This window comes from Bos mutus, chromosome 22 (assembly GCF_027580195.1).
Source record: "Bos mutus isolate GX-2022 chromosome 22, NWIPB_WYAK_1.1, whole genome shotgun sequence".
NCBI classification, from domain to species: Eukaryota; Metazoa; Chordata; class Mammalia; order Artiodactyla; family Bovidae; genus Bos; species Bos mutus.
In genome coordinates, this window is record NC_091638.1 from 37,857,274 (window position 1) to 37,876,952 (window position 19,679).

Here is a 19,679-nt window from a genome sequence, read left to right on the forward strand (position 1 = left end):
CTCCTCTATCCATGCTCCAGGCAAGAATACTGGAGTGGATATATATTTTATATATATATATATATATGAAGTTTCATATATATATATATGACATGTTTTATATATTTATATATATAGTATTTCAGGCCACTGCCTCTTAAATGTACCTGACCAAGAAAACAGGCCTATATGCTCTGAAGAGTTACCTAGTACGCTGCTTATTTCAGACCCGTCACTTACTGAGTGTCATGAATGCAGCTTCTCCATACTGTAATTCCATATGTGACTGTACATACATAGCACAGTGGCTGGCATATATTCAATGGTCAAGAAATGATTGTTCCCTTCTCTTCCATCCTAACAGCTACTTTAAGTAGGGTCATATGCTGCTTGAAGGAAAAAAGAAAAAAAGAAAAACGTCAGTAAATAGAGGCTGATTTTAATTACAAAGGATATTTTCCTATCTGGGAGGAAGACTGTCTAAAATGCCAGGAGCTATAGTCAAATGGAGACCAAATGCCAGTTACATGAGTATCCCATTTGTAAATATCTGTCCAGGAGCAGGACCTCTACGCAAGCCGAGGAGCAAGGCTCACTCCTTCACCAAGGGTGAGCTCAGAATGGTGCCCTGGGACCCACCTTCTATTTGCTCAATTACAGTTCTGTAAGTCCCCACGTTGGGCTCCTTAGAGCCATGGTATGGTTAGCTGTAGCCAAACACTAAGCTGTCCTCCTACAGCTCCCAGAGGTGTTTTGTTTTTTTTTTTTACATTTTGTTAGAAAACAACACACTGGCATCTGAGGAAGATTTCTTCCTTCTGAGGCTGTTTGTTCCCACCTTCACTCACCCATAGGAGTCCATTTCCAAAAAATCTTATTAACATCATGCAGACACAGACTTTCTTATGATGACGTCTCACATTAACCACATACAGTAAAATCCTGTACAACAATCTTTACATTAGTTAATTAATGTGAAGAGTTCAACTGTTGTTCATTTAAATATCCTGTTTCAAAAAGTCTCTCTCCTTTAAAGAGTTCTTTCAGGATCAAATGGAATACAGATGCGGGTCACTTACTTTATTTGGTACAATTAAAGTATATATTTGGGCTTCTTACTCTCGCTCAGTAATCAACTGTAGTATTTACTTTGTCAATGGAATTGGCTTTTCCCAGGGTAATTTTCCCTTTAACTTCACGGTATCGTCCTTAACAGTAGGCAATAAGGTTAATGCTATAATCAGCTATTAGGTCGGCACATGCGACTTTAGCCGCTGTTCAAATATAGCAACACAGAGCATAGAACATCCAAGCTAGAAAAACACAGGTTTGAAAATTCATGAATCAAACTCTGGATAACAAGTTGTTTTATTTTATTTTTGTCAATTTTTTTTGTCTGACTCTTTGTGACCCCATGAACTATACAGTTCATGGAATTCTCCAGGCCAGAATACTAGAGTGGGTAGCCTTTCCCTTCTCCAGGAGATCTTCCCAATCCAGGGATTGAACTCAGGTCTCTTGCATTGCACGCAGATTCTCAGCTGAGCCACGAGGGAAGCCCACAAGTTGTTTTAAAAATAAATATTTCTTTAAGACGTTTAACTGCTGCTGCTGCTAAGTCGCTTCAGTCACGTCTGACTCTGTGCGACTCCATAGACATCAGCCCACCAGGCTCCTCCGTCCCTAGGATTCTCCAGGCAAGAACACTGGAGTGGGTTGCCCTTTCCTTCTCCAATGCATGAAAGTGAAAAGTGAAAGTGAAGTCGCTCAGACGTTTAACATATATATTCTTTTTAAAATAAAATTATTTTTAAAATACTGACCTACAGAAAGAAAAACACCAATACAGTATACTAACACATATATATGGAATTTAGAAAGATGGTAACGATGACCCTATATGCGAGACAGCAAAAGAGATACAGATATAAAGAACAGACTTTTGGACTCTGGGAGAAGGCGAGGGTGGGATGATTTGAGTGAATAGCATTGAAACATGTATATTACTGTATGTGAAATAGATCACCAGTCCAGGTTTGACGTATGAAAACAGGGCACTCAAAGCTGGTGCACAGGGACAACCCAGAGGGATGGGATGGGGAGGGAGGTGGGAGGGGGTTCAGGATGGGGGACACATGTACACCCTGGCTGACTCATGTCAATGTATGGCAAAAACTACCACAATATTGTAAAGTAATTAGTCTCCAATTAAAATAAATAAATTAACCAAAAAAAAAAAACCCATAAAAGTTATAAGCATAAAAAAAAAAACTGACCAAAAAAAAAACCAGTCTCAAAAGATCATATATATGTAACATTCCCAAAATGACAAAATTATAGAGTTGAAGAACAGATTAGTGGTTGCTAGGAGTTAGTGATTGTGAGGATAACAGGAATGACTGACTGTAAAGAAGTAGAACAGGGAGATTTCTGCCAGTGATGGGACAGTTTCATACCTTGATCACTACAGTGGTTACATGCTTCTGCACGGGATAAACCAGCATAGAACTATACCCATACTTTATACACCAATGTCAATTTCCTGGTTTTGCTACCATACTATAGTTAGATAAGATGTAATCAATGGGAGATATTGGGTGGAGAGCAACCAGGACCTCTCTGTACTACCTTCACAGTTTCCTGTGAATCTTGAATTATTTCAAAGTTACAAGTTAAAACAAACAAGAAAAATAGCTAGAGCTTCCTTGGTGGTTCAGCAATAAAGAACCCACCTGCCAATGCAGGGGACATGGGTTTGATCCCTGATCCAGGAAGATCCCCCATACTGCTAAGCCCGTGAGCCACAACTATCAAGTCTGTGCTCTACAGCCAGGAGCCGCAACTACTGAAGCCCAAAAGCCCTAGAGTCCGTGGTCCGCAACAAGAGAAGCCCCCACAGTGAGAAGTCTGTGCACTGCAGCAAAGAGTAGCCCCCGCTCATCCCAACTGAAGCAAAGTCCTCACAGCAATGAAGACCCAGCACAGTGAAAAAATAAATAAAAGTTGTTTAAAAAAAAAAGTTAAATGTCGGAGTTAAATCTGTTTCATAGAGCAATTTATTCATCTTAAAAGATTAAATAACGCCCAAGCCTATGCAAATATATTTCATCATTTAATTTTCCATTCTATATACAAATGAACTACCGATTATCTTGACAAAACCTAGGAAAGAGTGACAATAGAGTAGGTTTTAGAATTGATGTTGCTGTCAGGATGCTTATTGTTCAGGTCAATGTCAGTAACATGAACCACGCTGACAGTCAACATCCAGATATCTTACAATATAGGTGGTATACAATATATAAAAAATAAGGACATGTATTTAAAGACTTTTTTTAAAATCTGTAAGATTCTGCCACCAAAAAAAAAAAAAGAGAGAGCGCCATCAAATATAATACTTCAAATATAACTTATTAACCTATTTTGTGATTTCTGTATGCTAATCAAGATCCTATTGAGCATATGATTATATGTAATTTGCAAAATGTATTCTTAGACGTATGTGATTATCAAATATGAAATTTATTTTTTATGTACACAAGGCAATCATTTCTACAATTCAAACATCTCTCTGGCTAAATTAATATAAATTGCTGCAATATGCTGATAATAAATAGGAGACAAAAAGAATTTCAGAAGGTGGGAGATGCAAATTAAACGAAGCCACTGTCAGTTATTTTCACTAGGGCTTTAGACAGGGATCTTTTTATCACTGATTAAAATGTAACATTCTGGGACTACATCAAAAACACGACTCCCTGATTCCCTGTATCTCACACCTAAGCTGGCTCAACACTGGTTCATCATGACTCGGAATCTAAAGAGAGGTTGGCAGCGCTTCATAAATACCTTCCTGTTCGCTCCTTCCTACAGTGATGCAATTTGACCTACATTTCCAGTGCCCATTGAAACTTCGTAGGAGGGGGAAGAGGAGAGTTTTTCATTTCTCCTACCCTCTGATTAACTAGGACAGCAAATGCCACTCAAGGGACTGGGCAGAAGCAAAGGGGGAAAAAAGTCATGTCGGTAGGAAATTCCACAAGAGAACATTTAGAAATATTTCATTCTCTGATTCTGCAAACAAACTGTCATGGCTTCACAAGACAACAGCAAGGAAGTTGCTCCACTTTCCACTCTAATCAGCCTAGGACACTATAGGCTGTTTCATTTACTTCAGGGTCCCAGCATGATGAAAATTAAACTTGAACCATAGATACATCTTTGCAACACCCTTTTTTTAAAAAAAGAAACTATTAATTTTAGAGTGATTTTAAATTTACAGAGAAGTTGTAAAGACTAAACAGAGAATCCCTATATACCCCCACAGCCCGTTTCCCCATCGTTCATCTCTTACCGTCACATTTGTCACAACGAATGCATCAATATTGACACATTATTATTAACTGAAGTCCATATTTCATTCAGATTCCCTTAGTTCTTGCCTAATGCCCTTTACCTGCTCCAGGATCCCATCCATATGACATTACATTCAGTTGTCCCGTTTCCTGTACTCCTCTAGACTGTGACAGTTTCTCAGACTTTCCGTTTCTGATAACCTTGACAAAAGTTTTGAGGACTATTGGTGAAGTACTTTGGAGAAAGAGTTGAATTGCTTGTCCAGTGTTTTTCTCACAATTATAATGAGATTATTGAATTGGGGGAGGCAGACCACAGAGCTGAAGTGCAACCCTCATTATTGCACATCAAGTGTTCATTTGTCACTGGTTGTGTTAACTTCATCATTTGCCAGATGTAATATCTGTCAGGTTTCTCTACTGTAAAGGTTCCCCCCCTCTTTTCCATACTGTATTCTGGGGAAGGAAGTCACTGTGCAAAGCCCACATTTACGGGATGGGCAGTTATGCTTCACTTCCTTTCTGGAGATTATTGACAAAAATTGTTTGGAACTCTTCCATATCGAAAATTTAGTCTCTCTCATTTGCTTATTATTCAGTCATTTATTTGTATCAGTATAGACTTAAAGGTATGTGTTTTATATTATTATTTTGCTATATAATTATATTATTATTTTGCTATATTACTTATTATTTATATATTTTACTAGAATGTAGTATGTGTATATTGTATATCTTATTTATATTTATTTTATATCTTGAGTTACAATTTAAAACTATTATTTAGTTCAATCATCCCAGCTGTGACCACCGGCAGCCCTTTTAGGCTCCTGTGTCCCTTTGACATACCCCATCAATGTGTGTTATGCATCTGTGTGGGTTTTTTGTTACTCCTTGCTTTCTGGCATTAAAATATGCTCCAGGCTCATCTTGCTTATTACCTTCCCCAGCTGTAGAATTATGTCTGGTTCCTTTTATTGGAAAATGGTATTAGAAATCAAGATCGGGGAATTGGGGCTTATCAAACTCTGTTCAAGTTTGACACTTCTAAATTTCTACATGAACTACTTGTACAGTAAATCAACACAATTATCTCATTAAATATTAATACCTTCATTTTGCGGCATAACATGCTAAATCATGAAGAGGATGCTTAGTAATCAAACTGCCTTCTGACGGGCCAAACTTTCAGGTTTGATATGACAATAAATGACTTATTATAATGAAGTTTCTGGGGGCTGGGAGAAGTGGAGAAAGAAAGAGAATAGAGTTGTTTGTTTTCCATGGTTGGGGGCAGGGAACAAAAATCTAGAATTAAATGTGGCATGCTTTCTGTTCTATGCAAGGTCTCCTCCTTTTCGCCCTTATTACCATTAAATGCTACTTCCTTCATGTGAGCTCTTAATTACCTAAGCTAAAGGAAAACACAAATATCAGATCTAGCTATGAAATACATTGATGATGACCTATGACAGCAGCTACACCTTCCTATTTATGGTCTGAATACTTTAATGTTACACTTAGTTTATCTTCGTTGAGACTAATCAGTGGAACACAAGGACAGAGCCAGGAACTCTGCAGTGGGGACGCCTAGTGGGAAGCAAACATATATCCATTGAAAACTGAACCACGCAAACTGGAGTTAATCCCATGCAACACACACAGAAAAATTCTTCACCTCTGACTCCAACCATCAGTCTGTGTAAACAGACTATGTGAATAAAATCTTTGGTGACCTCACTCCCCCTCCTCCTCTTTTTTAAATAGAAAATAGATTGGTACCAGGACCTAATACTGATTTTTCTCTGTCATTGTTTTCTCACTCTATCTGATTAAGATTTATATTCAGTAAACATTTCTTGAGCCTCTTCTGTGCACTACACAGCCTAATATGCCTAGTGCTTCCAATTAATCCAATGGATTAAAAAAAAAATTAAGAGCTCTGTTCCCACTATTCCCTCTCAGCTGCGCTGCTGAAGCTGTTGAAAAATAAGTCAGGCCTTGACAATACTGAAGGTGCAAAATGGTTTGGAGGGCACATGGCTTAGCGTCTACTTCTGCAGTTGTCTGATAACATCTTAGAAAAGATTACAACTTCCCATCTGTAAAACAGATATAATCAAACCTACTTCTCAAGGAGAATGCATGGGAAGCACAGCCCAAGCTCACACGATAGATTCTGGAAGAACTGGCTCGTGTTCACGCTTCACGTTTCATCATACTCGCGTCTAAGAGACACAGTAGGCCTGCCCAGCTGAAGTATTCCATTACCTGTTTTCATTGCCGATTTTACTATCTTTGTAAACCCTAAAATCGTAATCTTAAAAAAAAAAAAAGTCAATTCCCTATTCCCCAGTTAACCTGTCTTTGATAAATAAACAATGCCCATTCATCTAAGAGGCATGGACCAGAATGACAGGAAATATTAACAACAATCACAGCTAACATTTCCTGAAAGCTTATTTTGTGCCAGATGCTATGTAGATGTAGCACAACAGGCCTATGAAATAGTTATTTTAACTGTCCCTAATTCCAAAAAGTCAGATACTACTTAGCAACAGAACAATTTCCAAATGAGAAACTGAGGTTAGAGAGGTGAAGGAACTCATGTATGGGTGCCATGCATCTGGGCTAGGCAACCTACTCTCACAAAAAAACAACAGAACAAACAACAACAGTATGATAACAAACAACTGAACATAAATGTCTGTCCCTTACCCTTTTCAAACACTGTTGCGCTGGGTGCTACAGTGGAATGAAAGAATCAGCTAAAATGTATCTTTGCTACAGAGATCCAAAGTGAGAGGGCTTCCAACACTTCTGCCCTCAAAAGAACTCCAAACTGAGACTCGCTGCTTCCAAAATGTAGTTAATAAGGAAAACCCAGTGAAGTCTCCCTACAGCATTTTACAGAAAGCCGCTCCCCCGCCCAGCTTGCAAGGCTATTCACTCTTCAGTCCCAGAGATGGCCTCAGAGCGTTCACACATTTCTGCTTCTGTATCCAGCTAGCTTCTTTGGGGCTCAGTTCAGAAGTCACTACCTCTTCATCCAAATGGAGCTAATCCCACTACTGATTCCCTAAACTGGTGTAAAAGCACTCCAGCTGGCTTCCTCACTGATGTCAGCATCCCAGCTACTTAGTATCCAGAGCTCCTGCCTCCTGGAATTACTGCTAGGACAGTCATAGGCATGGAGAAGAGCAATCAGTTTTAGAAATCAGACCAGGATTTAAATCCGGTTTTCTACTTACAAACTGTGTGACCTCAAGCAAGTGAGTTCACCTCTCCCGACTGGGGATTAATGGAGATGAGAGCAGTAACGTGCAGTGCCTGGCACAGACAAAGTGCCACCATCACCACTGTTCCCGTGCTACAGATCAGCAATCGAGGCTCCGAGTTGTGAAACACCAAAGGTCAGAAAGCTGGTGAATGGTAGGGGGCAGGCTTGAAACCAGTTCTTTTTCCTTCCAACTCTGCTGAGCATCAATTTGAAGCACCACGGCTGGCGATAAGAGCATAACTGTGAAACAGACGGACAGGTACCTGCTCTTGATGCTTACCTCCTGGTAGGGAAGACAGCCACCGAACCTTTACACAAGTGGAAAGGTGCTTGAAGGAGTAAGAGCAGGGGGCCTGAATACAAATGGGTTTGACCCCATGTAATAAGATCCCTGGAATTCGTCTGGAAGGTCAGAGAAAGCTTCCATGAAATGAAGAGGTGGCAAGAGACAAGATTCTAAAGCATATTTGAGGAACTAAGATGCCAGAGCACCTGCAAAGGCTGGCGAGGCAGGCGGGGCGAGATCAGAGGACCACAGCAGAACATGGTAAGGATACTGGATGTCATCCATCACTGAAGCAATGGGAAGGCACCAAAAGATTGGCTGCCTGTAATGAAACAGTAGTAAAATGTTTATTCTAACCCCAGCTCCTTGATGTCAGGGTCATTTGGTATCTTTTTATGGTCTGTACTTCTAGGTCACAGCAAATATACTTCTGATAAACATTTGTGAGCCATATGAGAGAATCTTTGGTAAAGACAAACCATTTCTCCCTCTTTCTAATTTCACAGCTGATGCTTCTATTAAAGTTCTTATCGCTGATTATCATAAATGGGTATGGATCTCTTTTCATTGTCTGGCCATAAGTTTCTGGAAAGCGGAATAAATATCTTATTTATTTTTCTATCTCTCAAAGCCATATGATCAACAGTTATGGATTGAAACAGATCCTCTTTTAACAGCCAAAAATTTCCTCTGACATTTCTCGATTGCCTGAGTAAGAATCTTCATCCTACCTTAGGGAAATAGACCTGAAGGGATAATTGCCAAGGACTTAAAAAAAGAAAAAAAAAGTTATGCTTTCCTTTTGAAGCATAATTTTAATATCAAAAATCCATTCTGTTACTGTGTGATTAAAAGTACAATTCTTATATTTCAGGATAAATCACTTGTACAGTTCACATGCATTAAAAAAAAAAAAAATCTTAGTTTAATTTTAACCAAGAACAAAATGCCCCAACAGAAGGTCTTTCAGTGATTTTCCAGTTCTTCTGAAAATTGTTCAGATTCTCTCTCTGAATATTTAATTACTCTAATAAGGGTAGGGTAACTGTTTAGGCTATTTATATTAAAAGACAGAACTGAGTCATTATCAATAGTCCATATACTTGAGGGTTTATTTTGGGATTTCGGGGGATGAGGATGATACGATAAAATGATGAAACTGGGATTATGAATATGCTACTAGAGTGTGCTAGTAATTTTCTCTTTGATCCTTTTTCCTTCCCCAGACAAATTTTCCACCATTCTGACCTTGCTCTGTGCCCCAAAGGCTGACCTCTAAGGGTAGCATCACTGGGTTCATGCAGACAGGCTTCCAGGTGGGTTTGGCCAATAGAAGGCACTGGAAGGAGATCAAAGGAGGAGGAAAGAATGTGGGGGAGGGGAGTATTGCTTCTCTCTTCCCTCCCTAGTCTGGGATGCATTTTCTGGCAGTGACTAAATCCCTCCGGGACTATAGCTCCTGTCAGACAGCCCCTCCTCTTTGGCTCCAGCTCCCTCACTGGACTCCAGGAATGAATGCTATGTCTTCTCTTTGCTCCTCTGGACCTAGCAGTGATAAAGGCTTCCCACTGCTGTTATCATTTCTGGGTGATGGGAACCTCTTGTCACCCTTAACTCTTTCCGCTCTCTGAAAATAACCCCTTCATTCAAGTCCTGAACCATTAGAGTTGGACTACTTCCTGCCAGAACTAAGAATTCAAACCACAGAATTGTAAAACCAGCAATCTCCCTCCTCTGCATGTGAGCAGTTATCACAAAGGTTATTCATTTTCCAGAGCAATTCCTTCACACCACGCACTACCTGTAAGCTCTTATGTTTCTCAGGCAGAAATGACACCTTTTAAACTGGTCAGTGCAGGAGAACACGGAAGGGTGCTCTTGGAAAACAGCTGGCAGAATGGAGTGGTGACACTTACCATTCTCTAGGTAGGACTGTGCTGCATGTCAAAAATAATATGTTTACAAAGAGATGCTGCTTCCTCCTATTTCTCCCTGGGTTTCCTCTCGATGAGGGTGTGGAATCAAAGTCAGCACTGCATTTTCACGCCAAATACCTAGAAGCTGTATCACTGCCTGGGGAAGTTGACCTATGTGTCACTTCACTTTGCTAGTTTCTCAGACCAAAGGATCTGCTTTACCACTAGCCAAGGCACACAGAAAGCAAGCCAACCACCTTGTAATACTAGCCACCTGCCTGTGACCTTTCCTTCTTTCATAGGATAAATCTTTCTTCTGCACTAGGCAAAAGACAAGCCGAATGAGAACATTCTGCTTTGCTCAGCCTCGCCTGTCTCTTTAACAGATCTGACCAGATTAGCACTTTTCTTTTCCAATGGAGAGGACAGGCATAGGCTTATACCATAATCTGCTCTGAGCTCCTTCAGATTTTTCTTTTACCAAGGCGACTGGATTTGAGGTTAGATGTTAATTGAAATCACCTGGGATCCTCTAAACATGCCACCTTGCTTTCACTTGGCATGAGTAGCCTGGAGGTTACTGTATTTCTAAACACTGGGGCGTTCTTTTGATCAATCAAGAGTTGATTTAAAGAATTGTTCTAAGAGGTTGATAAGAACCCATGTGGCTTATGTCAACAAGGCACTCCAACAGACTCCAAACATCTCCCTCTGCAACCAGCAGGCATTCAGAACTGGTGGCAAGAATTACTAAGATAAAGACAGGCAGATACACTACAGACTGTGGAAAAGATGCTCTGGTACTCCTCAAGACAGGCTGGCCAAAGAGCAAGATAGTTCTCATGGCCCATCCCAGCGGGGAAGCCCCTCTCTTCAGCCTGAGAGTAACACTGAAATGCAGTGGGATGAACAAAACTTGGTTCTCACTACGTATATCCATTTCTAATATTTGTTACTCTTAGGTGTTCATGTCAGAGAACATTTTATTGGAAAACTCTCTATGCAGCTATGTGACTACACATCAAATGGTATCTCTAGGTAGTAGAAATGTGAGTAATTTCTATGTCCTTCTGTGTATTTGAGAAATTCCCCAAATTTCTACAAACACCTATGATTCCTGTGATCTTGAAAAAAATTATTAAACAAAAACCCTATATGGATTCTGGAATTTTAGTTTTCCATAAGAATCAAGTTTATGTAATTATTGAAACTCAAAACCCAAATGACGTTTCTGGGCTTTTGTGTATTTTAAGACTTTCAATAGTACAATCATTTTATGAACCATGTTTTCAAATGAAGAACTGGTTCACAACATAAACACCAGCACGTGAAATTGCGTTTAACATGCAAATTTTTTTCTGGGACGCATCACAACCTGAGATAATTTAGATTCTTCAAGTTCAAAATTCACTATTTTCATACTCTGTGGTGCTCCTAATACAGATGAAAAATGGAACTGTTTCTTTTTTAAGAATACCATACAGACGATATCATATGCAATGATATGGCTAAGAGACTACAGATAAAAAACAGACTGGTGTTTCTTCCACCACAAATGCTAGCCAATAAAAACTTTCCAGTCTACAGCTGATTAATACTTGACACCAGAGCTCTGGAAAAGAAAGCTGATCATTGCTGGCAGTTAGCTAAAGCAACAGACACACTCAGAAACCTGCCTGCTACTGCATCATGACTGCTGTTCACTGTGACAACTGATTTTTCAATTCAGTGGCACTTACGTTGTAAACAGAAACCTAGAGTATGTACTAGCTTTTCGGGGAGCTACCTTTCTCATGATCTATAATGGCTAAACATGTGTTATTCAGTGTCTTGTAGGGTTGAAATTAACAAGGAATCTTAGAAACCATAAACATCTTTACTAGCTTCAGGAAGCTAGTAAATTTGAACAAGTGATTCCTTTTAAACTGTCCTGATGTTATGGTAAATGGTCTCTTTTCTAACTTCAATTTCCAAATGATTTATAGTTATAACTACCAGGACAACAATAATCAACAGGATGAGGAGTGGAGGGAGGAGAGAATAGAGTTTTAAATATTTCCTCTTAGAGCAACTAAGAGTAGCTAAGAGGGGATATTTAATCTCCTTTTGTGTTCAGTATATTAAAACTTTTTTTTTAAGAGAATAAAATACAAAGAAATGAAAAAATATACATTTTTTCAATGCATTACTCTGCTAGCACTCTTTACAATTAAGTTCAAGGATTCTAAAGGTTCAAAATGTTTGCAAAAATGAAACCATGAGACAAATTACATTTTTGACTAGCGCTAACAGAGTATGTTTAGAAGTTGTAGAAATCAGTATCTGAACAAATTGGAAAAAGAGAGACAATTTAAAAACTAGTGTTAAATGCTAAAATGAGATTCTAAAGCCACGAAGAGTCTTGTGATTTATCAGTTTACAAGATCCGGCCAAACAAAAACCACCATATTGCCATTATGATCATGTTAATGGTTCAGATGACAATGAAACTTTAATACTGAGGGGAAAGGGCCTAACATACAGCCGGACTGTTAACAGAACACAGTCTGGAGACCTTAATTAAATGAAAGGGTCAAGGGCTCCTCTCAAAATTTCACATAGTGCTGGACCTGAATAGCAGAAAACAGAGCAGATCACTTAAAAGAAGAGTCCAGGGGTTGGGAGGAGGACAAGTGACTACACCAAAGGTGGTAATTACACCCTGAGGAAGTAAAAAAGGCCAGACTGAAGGGCTCCAAGAGGTACTTCAAAACCAGCTAATCATGGGAAGAAGAGCTGGGGTAAATCGGCTCCTCGACTGGTTATCTATGGGGAAATAAAAAGATGCTGGGACTCCAAAGCAAGAGTAAACAAAAACAGCCGCAAGGGAGCAAGGTGACTATTAGGTACCTTCACCACACACCAGTGTCCCCACAGTAAAACGGTGGGCACTCATAGGTTCACCGTCTCCAGGTCAGCCTGGGACCTTGGAGAACCAGAAAAAGGGCTGCTGCAGTTGGTAAACCACCATTCTAGCACCACCCTCCACAAAGGCAAAGTAGTCAAAGCATACAGGGGTCCTCTTGCCCAAACTGTCATATACAGCAGGGGTAACTGTGTACCTTTTCTAAACCATATTCTCATAAAAAATTGGGGGACATATGCTCTTCTCTGCTTTCAAAATATTACAGTACAAAACAGGAAAATATGTGAAAATGCTCTGAATAAAATCACCTTGTATTGCACATTTTACTGATTGAAGCATGGTTTAACTCATATTCTAAAGGCTATATAACTGTAGGGTGAGCCTTCAACTTATCTGGAAGGTCTAAAATGTTTAAGGTATTAGCAAGGATGCAGTAAAAGCAGCTAGACACTTCAAGAAGAGAAACAAACACAGGGCAGTGTGAAACATTTAGTGCAGAGGCGAATAACAGTACATATCTCACTGTGTCCTAAAGGGATCGCTGTGCGCTGGGTAAAAACGTTCTTAACAGGGACTCTGTTACCAAAGAACGGTTCAGTGACAGTCCATGTGCTTTCCTTCTAAAACACAAGTGAAATGTATGTTTTATAGAAGATCACCACATAAGAAATGGATAGATACATTTACTGCTGCACTTATAGAGAGAGGTAAGTGCTGATTAGCTGAAGCAGAAACTGGTGGTGTGCAGCCACAAGACTGGGTCTCAAACTGAGGTTTAAGAGGCATATGGGGTTGGGAGGGAGAGAAGTGTTGCACGTATGAAATGTGATAGATAATGCACAAAGTAACCCCCAGAGAGACCCACAAATGTTTGGACTGTGGACATCTTTTGTGCTTTTCCCAGCCCTGGATCCAGTCCCCAATGACAACTGGCCCAACAGGCACTTTCTTGGTGAGGCAGGAACCAAGGCACCCGCCAGCACCCAGTCTGAGCCTGAGCAATACAGTAGGGAGACGGGTTAAAAACAACTGGAGAAGTTATGAAGCCTGGCACCCTGAGGACATTCTCCACTGAGTCCTTCTGCTACCTAACTCCCGGAGGCTGCCCTGGATCTGATCCATTCTAAGGCCTGGTTCTTCAGCTCTACTGTCAATGCTGGGAGCTACACCGCATCCTCCAGCAACCTCCTTTTTTTCTTAAAGTGGCCAGATTTAGTTTCTGTTGCTTACAGCCAAGGATTTTAAGCTGATTAGTTATTATTCTGAGTTGAGAAGAATCAATTTTCTTAAAGATTTGGAAGAGAAAATTTGACTGGCAAGTAATTTAGACTATTAATGTTATGGTAAAACAAAGGCATAATCATGGAGTAGAATACAAAATTCATGCAGAATTTAGCAGCACCATATAGAGATTAACTTGCTTTAACTTTCAGGATCTGACCTCAGGCCAGGCAAGACCTGTGGAAGAAGCCCTGCCCTAACTGTGAGCAAAACAATGATCACTGTTTTAAGCCACCAAGTTTTGGAGTAGGTTGTTATTACTCACCAATAGATAAATCATAGTATGTCTACATTCTTTTATTCCATGCACAGCTTAAAGTTTCCTAGGAAGGAACTCAACGCTCCAGTGTTTCCAAATAACTGCGTCACAGTTAGATGTGGTTTTACACTTCTTACATATTTTGCAGTCAGGTCCGTGTTTCTGATTACACAGAAACAATGAAATGCACCTCAGCCGGAACACAGAGGTTCAGGCAGGAGGCAGAATGTACCCATGGCCAAGCTGACTCCAGTGAAAATAAAGCGAAAATTTTCTCAAATTATCATAGCTACACCACAAGGACACAGCAACTGAAGGTGACTAAGAGAAGAAAGATGAAGCAAAACAGCTACGTTCAAAACTAGAGAACTCAAGACGTATTCTCCCTTTACCAGTGTTAGTGCCTGGATCTGCCTTCCACATACTTGAAAGGTACCTTCATCACACACATACTTCAAAACCTTTCTTTAAAAGTTCACCACACACTATCTAGAGAAAATGCTTGCTTTAGGTCACCTTCTGTTCAACAACTACTGATATTTAAACAGTACCGACTCTATGCCCGTGAGCCTCTGAGCACTCTTTTTTTTTCCCTTCCTTTTTTGATAGTGATACGAGGGTAGAGGGAGCATGAATGGGTGAAACTAGACCACATACCTGTCTTGGTCAAGGCACCTGGTCTGGTTAGAGGGTTTAGGCTGCTGAATGTGGCAAACAAGGCTCTGCCCTCATGCAAACCTATATTCAGAAGGGGGAAACACTAGCAGCTAATACTGTCCTTATCAGCAGCACTATTATCACTATCATCCTGTGATTGTTACACCTCCCACCACTTCTTCCTCCTCAGTTACTGCCAGGTATCTGGCACTCTGCTAAGCACTTACCTCTTTTAACCTTCACAACAGCTTATCAAAGTATTAGCACAGTTTACAGATGAGGAGACTGAGGTCTAACTGGACAAAGGCAACACACTAAGCACTGACGCTCATGCTTGTAACCACCAGCCTATATTCCCTCCATACACTGCTTACTTACGAAATTGATATTTATTTAGTCCTGTACAGAATTTTTTTTCTTTCCTATTGGAAAAGTCTGGAAAACATTCTTGCTTATTACTAATATAGAAAACATTTTTAACGACATATGAGAAAGCCTATTTCACTTCTCATTTAATACAACAGGTCATCTTGGGGAGTGAGGCCTTAATCAGCCACAAGTACGAGATGTTTTTAATCTGCATGTTTATTCTTTAATAATAATGTTATCATTTTTTCCTAATTATAAAAGCAGCACACGGTAGCCAGAAAAAAAAAATGACAAAACATAAAGGAAAGAGATCATCACAATTATTACTCCCTAGAGATAATCAACTCCTATTAGTATTTGGTGTTTCCAGATCCTTTTAGATTTCTATACACAGGGCTTTTGTCCACCTTAAAAATTACACATTACACAGATTTTCACGCTATTCTCTGTTTTCTTAAACATCATTCCCACGTCAATAAATATCAACCCGCACATCCTGTTTAAAGACTGCTCAGTATTTTACTGTATGGGTAGGCTCTAACTGACTTAATCAAGCCTTTATTAATAGGCATTCAGATCGCTTTCTATGTTTTGCTATTACAAAAGCATCTATGCACCTTTGTTTTAAGATAAATCCCTACACTTCAGCTTCCCATTCCATGACTCTGGATTTACACTGCCCCAAGTGTCATCCAGAAAATACGTACCAAATTAACCTTTTTTTTTTTTTTTTAAAGAAGGAAACCCTTAAATGTTAAGAATAATAATGTAAAAATTCTAATATTCAGATTGAATGGCGAAGAAACTTTAAAACTGCAATTTATCTCTAAATGTCTAAAATGTCAATTCATGCCTCTGATCAAATTGCATTAGGTTTACATCTGGAGGGGGAAAACACTAAAATAACCAATATGTGTGTTTTATTTTCAGTATAGTGTTGTTTTGAAAAGTTAAACTCTGAAAATAACGTATTTGCTGTAAAAGAAGCAATTAGTAGAGAATCCTAAAAAAGGCAGGAAGAGAAGCAAAAATAATAATACTAATAATTACAGCAGCCACCAATTCACCAATTCTGCATCCTATACAAAGGCCCAGGGAAAAGGGTCAAGAGAGAGAAAAGGCAAAAACTAGAAGAAGCAACTCTCGGAGCTTCAGGGCCAGCCAGATGAAATTACACACAGACATATGCATCTAAACGCTCAGAACACACCAATCCTGGAGCTATCTCCAGGGGCTAGAACACAAGAGGAATCTTTGTGTGCTTGATTTAACCAGACATCATGCAGAGGAGGGTGGGGCAGGCCGCCTACAGGTAAGGGTGTCACCTAAGCAGCCTGAGGGCCTCGTATCAATTACTTCCCCTCCAGGGCACAGTCTGCTCTTTTCCGGAGAAAGCCGACTCATTGGAAAAGACCCTGATACTGGGGAAAGATTGAGGGCAGGGAAAGTGGGTGACAGAGGAAGAAATGGTTGGATGGTGTCACAGACTCAAAAGACATGAGGTTGAGCCAATTCCAGGAGATGGCGAGCGACAGGGAAACCTGGCATGCTGCAGTTCATGGGGTGGCAAAGAGTCAGACAAAACTTAGCGACTAAACAACAACCAGGGCACAGAGAGGGTGACAGGAACTTGAGGCTTAAGACAGCTCCAGAAGCACTGATTCCCATCAAAACCATCACACAAGACAGGGCTCAACCATCAATTTCTACTGGGCAACGTGAGAACATTTTTAGCAATAAATAATTTACTGATGAATACAAGGTGTGTGCTAAGGAGGGAAGGCCACACATGGTAACTAACACCAACCAACCAACCTACCGGAGTCTCTTGCTAATGAGGCCAATGGGGGCAGGAGATAAAGCCTCCATGTCAAAAGTACTAAATTCTTGAGAAAGTAAATGGCAGGGGGGAGGGCTGCTTGGTGACGCCACAGAACTACAGGACTTACAGGTCTAACATTCTTCTAGGCAAGGGGTCAGGAGACTGTGGCCCTTGTACAGGTCAAATCCAGCCTCTGCCTGAACATGCCATGAGCCACTGCCAGTACACAACATATTTAAGCGGTTGAAAAATTTTAAAAATATTTCATGGCATGTAAAAATTATACGAAATTCAAACATCAGAGTCCACAAAGTTTTACCAGAACACAGTCATGCCCACTCCTTTTTTTCTATGGCTGCTTTCTCCATGAACTGATGGAGGTGGTAGGTGTGACAGGCACCCAGGTGGCCAGCAACATCTTCTGTCTCATCCTTTACAGAAAGTTTGTTGATCTCTGTGCTAGGCCATAAAGTCCAGTCGCTTTTGAATGGTTCACAGCTCTAAACATTGGTGCATGCCTATTAGTTTGGCTGTGACATACCCAGGATTTAGACATAACCTGCCAGCCTAACAGACAATGCAACCCCATTGTTAAGAACAGCAGACAGGTCTAATAGGTCCTATGGATGCAGAAGTAACTGCCCACGGTAACCAGAAAGATGTGCAAGGCTTTCTGGTTGAAAGCCAGAAAGTAGGATGGTCCCAGGTTTATGTGGTAATGAATATGATTAAAGATTTTCTCTTTGAACAAACGTATTAGCTATCTCTTACAGATGAGAAGAAAACCATCCTCAAAACGGCTACCACCTTTGAGCACTTACTAGGAGCCTAGGACTGAGCAAAGCCTTTTGCTTTTATTATCGCACTGAATGGTCATCTTCTCTAGACTCAGAGAGACTGGTTGGCTCAGGAAATGGGAATCAAATCCAGGTTCCATATATGGGGAGGGAGGAGAGAGCAGGGTTCAGGATGGGGAACACATGTATACCTATGGAGGATTCATTTCGATATTTGGCAAAACTAATACAATATTGTAAAGTTTAAAAATAAAATAAAATTTTTTTTAAAAAGGAAAAAAAAAAATCCAGATTCCACTCTAAAGCCTGTGTTTCCAACCACTCTCCAACTTGAAAGCACAGGACAAAAATGCTCACCAGGACTAAATGAGAGGAAAAGGGAAAGACCACAGAACAGTGGAAGCAAGTTCCTTTTTATGTCATTGAGCATTTTATTCACCCGCCCCCATAATACTCTCTTCCATCAATGTTTAAAGAAAAAATACAATTCATTTCTTCCAAAATCTTTGCTTGAGAGCAGTAAGAGAGTGGGGCTGAATGAACCACTCTCCCCAGGAGCTGGTTGTCGAGCTCAAGCCTCTGCTTATCCACCATTCATCTATTCGGTCTAAACGTTTAAACATAATTTAAAAACAGCCACAACGCACCCAGGACTAGCACTGTCAAGCCCTTTCTGCGGTGCATGGTTTATCAATTGACAGACAACACTTTGCTGTGGGAACAAAATGGCAGAGCTTTTGTACCTCTAAGACCACATGACTAGGTTAAAGACAGCTTAAAAGGCAAGTATTAAGCAGAAAGATCTACGTTTTTATTTTTTCTCTTTTGTTCTAACTCCCACTTTATTTAATAAAAAAAATATCTATAATTAGGGGGCTCAAGATCTCTCTTATAAAACAACTCTAGCCCCCTCCTCAGAAAAATACACACACACACAAAGTTTAGGTCACAACTCTAGGGGGTTCAGGAATATCTTCAACCCCATCCATGACCCCTTGAGAGTCACAGACCCCAGGATAATCCTTGCTCTGAAAGCAAAACACAGAAATCCCTATTTTACAGGATCAGGGTAGAGACCACATAGCTAGCTCTCTCATCATCTTTTAGAGTTTCAGAGGCTAATATTAAATAAATACTGGAAGAAACTTTCTTAACTAGACTCTCATACTCTCAAAAAAACCAACCTAATAACTCAAGTAAAGCCCCAAACCTAAAGCCATATATGTTCAAAGTCCACGTCAGTTTTGTTAGAGTTTAAAATCTACAACTTCTTTCTGTTCATAGAGATTTTGGAAAGGAAGAAATGTATGGACTAGAGCTTGAGTGTCTTTGACTTTAGCACTCGTGAATATGTTAATTTACAATAAATTGTATTAAAGAAGACCACTTGTAAGATTTATTAAAAGATGTTCTCTCACTATATATGAGATGAAGAAAAGTTGGTTAAAATAATTCTTACATGTTCAACACAAAAGATCTGTGTCAATGCAATTGCCAGTTAAGTTAAAAAATCTGCCTGGTCAGCCTCATGAAGTTCAAAAAGGCTTAAGTACCACCACCTGAGACAAGAATGTTCAGGAATGTTTAGTTTCAGGTATACCTCAAACTAAAGTCCTTCCATCTTTCTTGGTCTGATTGATTCAGAAAATGTCTAACACTGCCCAACAAAATACAAAACAAACTTAATAAGCGTTTGGTCAGGACTCCATCTATGACTGAAGGATACACTGACTCCTGAAAACTTAAGTTAGGACTCCATCTGTGACTGAAGGA

At 39.8% G+C, this 19,679-nt stretch overlaps 1 protein-coding gene across 3 annotated transcripts in view; it reads right to left on the reverse strand.

Moving 5' to 3' along the window:
- ATXN7 (ataxin 7) overlaps positions 1 to 19,679 on the reverse strand; it is a 156,846-nt gene that overhangs the window by 135,470 nt on the left and 1,697 nt on the right. The window contains exon 2 of one of the 3 annotated variants that reach the window (XM_070359796.1): positions 220 to 365. The exons of the other annotated variants lie outside the window; for them this stretch is intronic. The gene's annotated coding sequence lies outside the window, so the exon portion shown is untranslated. The remainder of the gene's footprint in view (positions 1 to 219; positions 366 to 19,679) is intronic. 3 annotated transcript variants of the gene reach the window in all.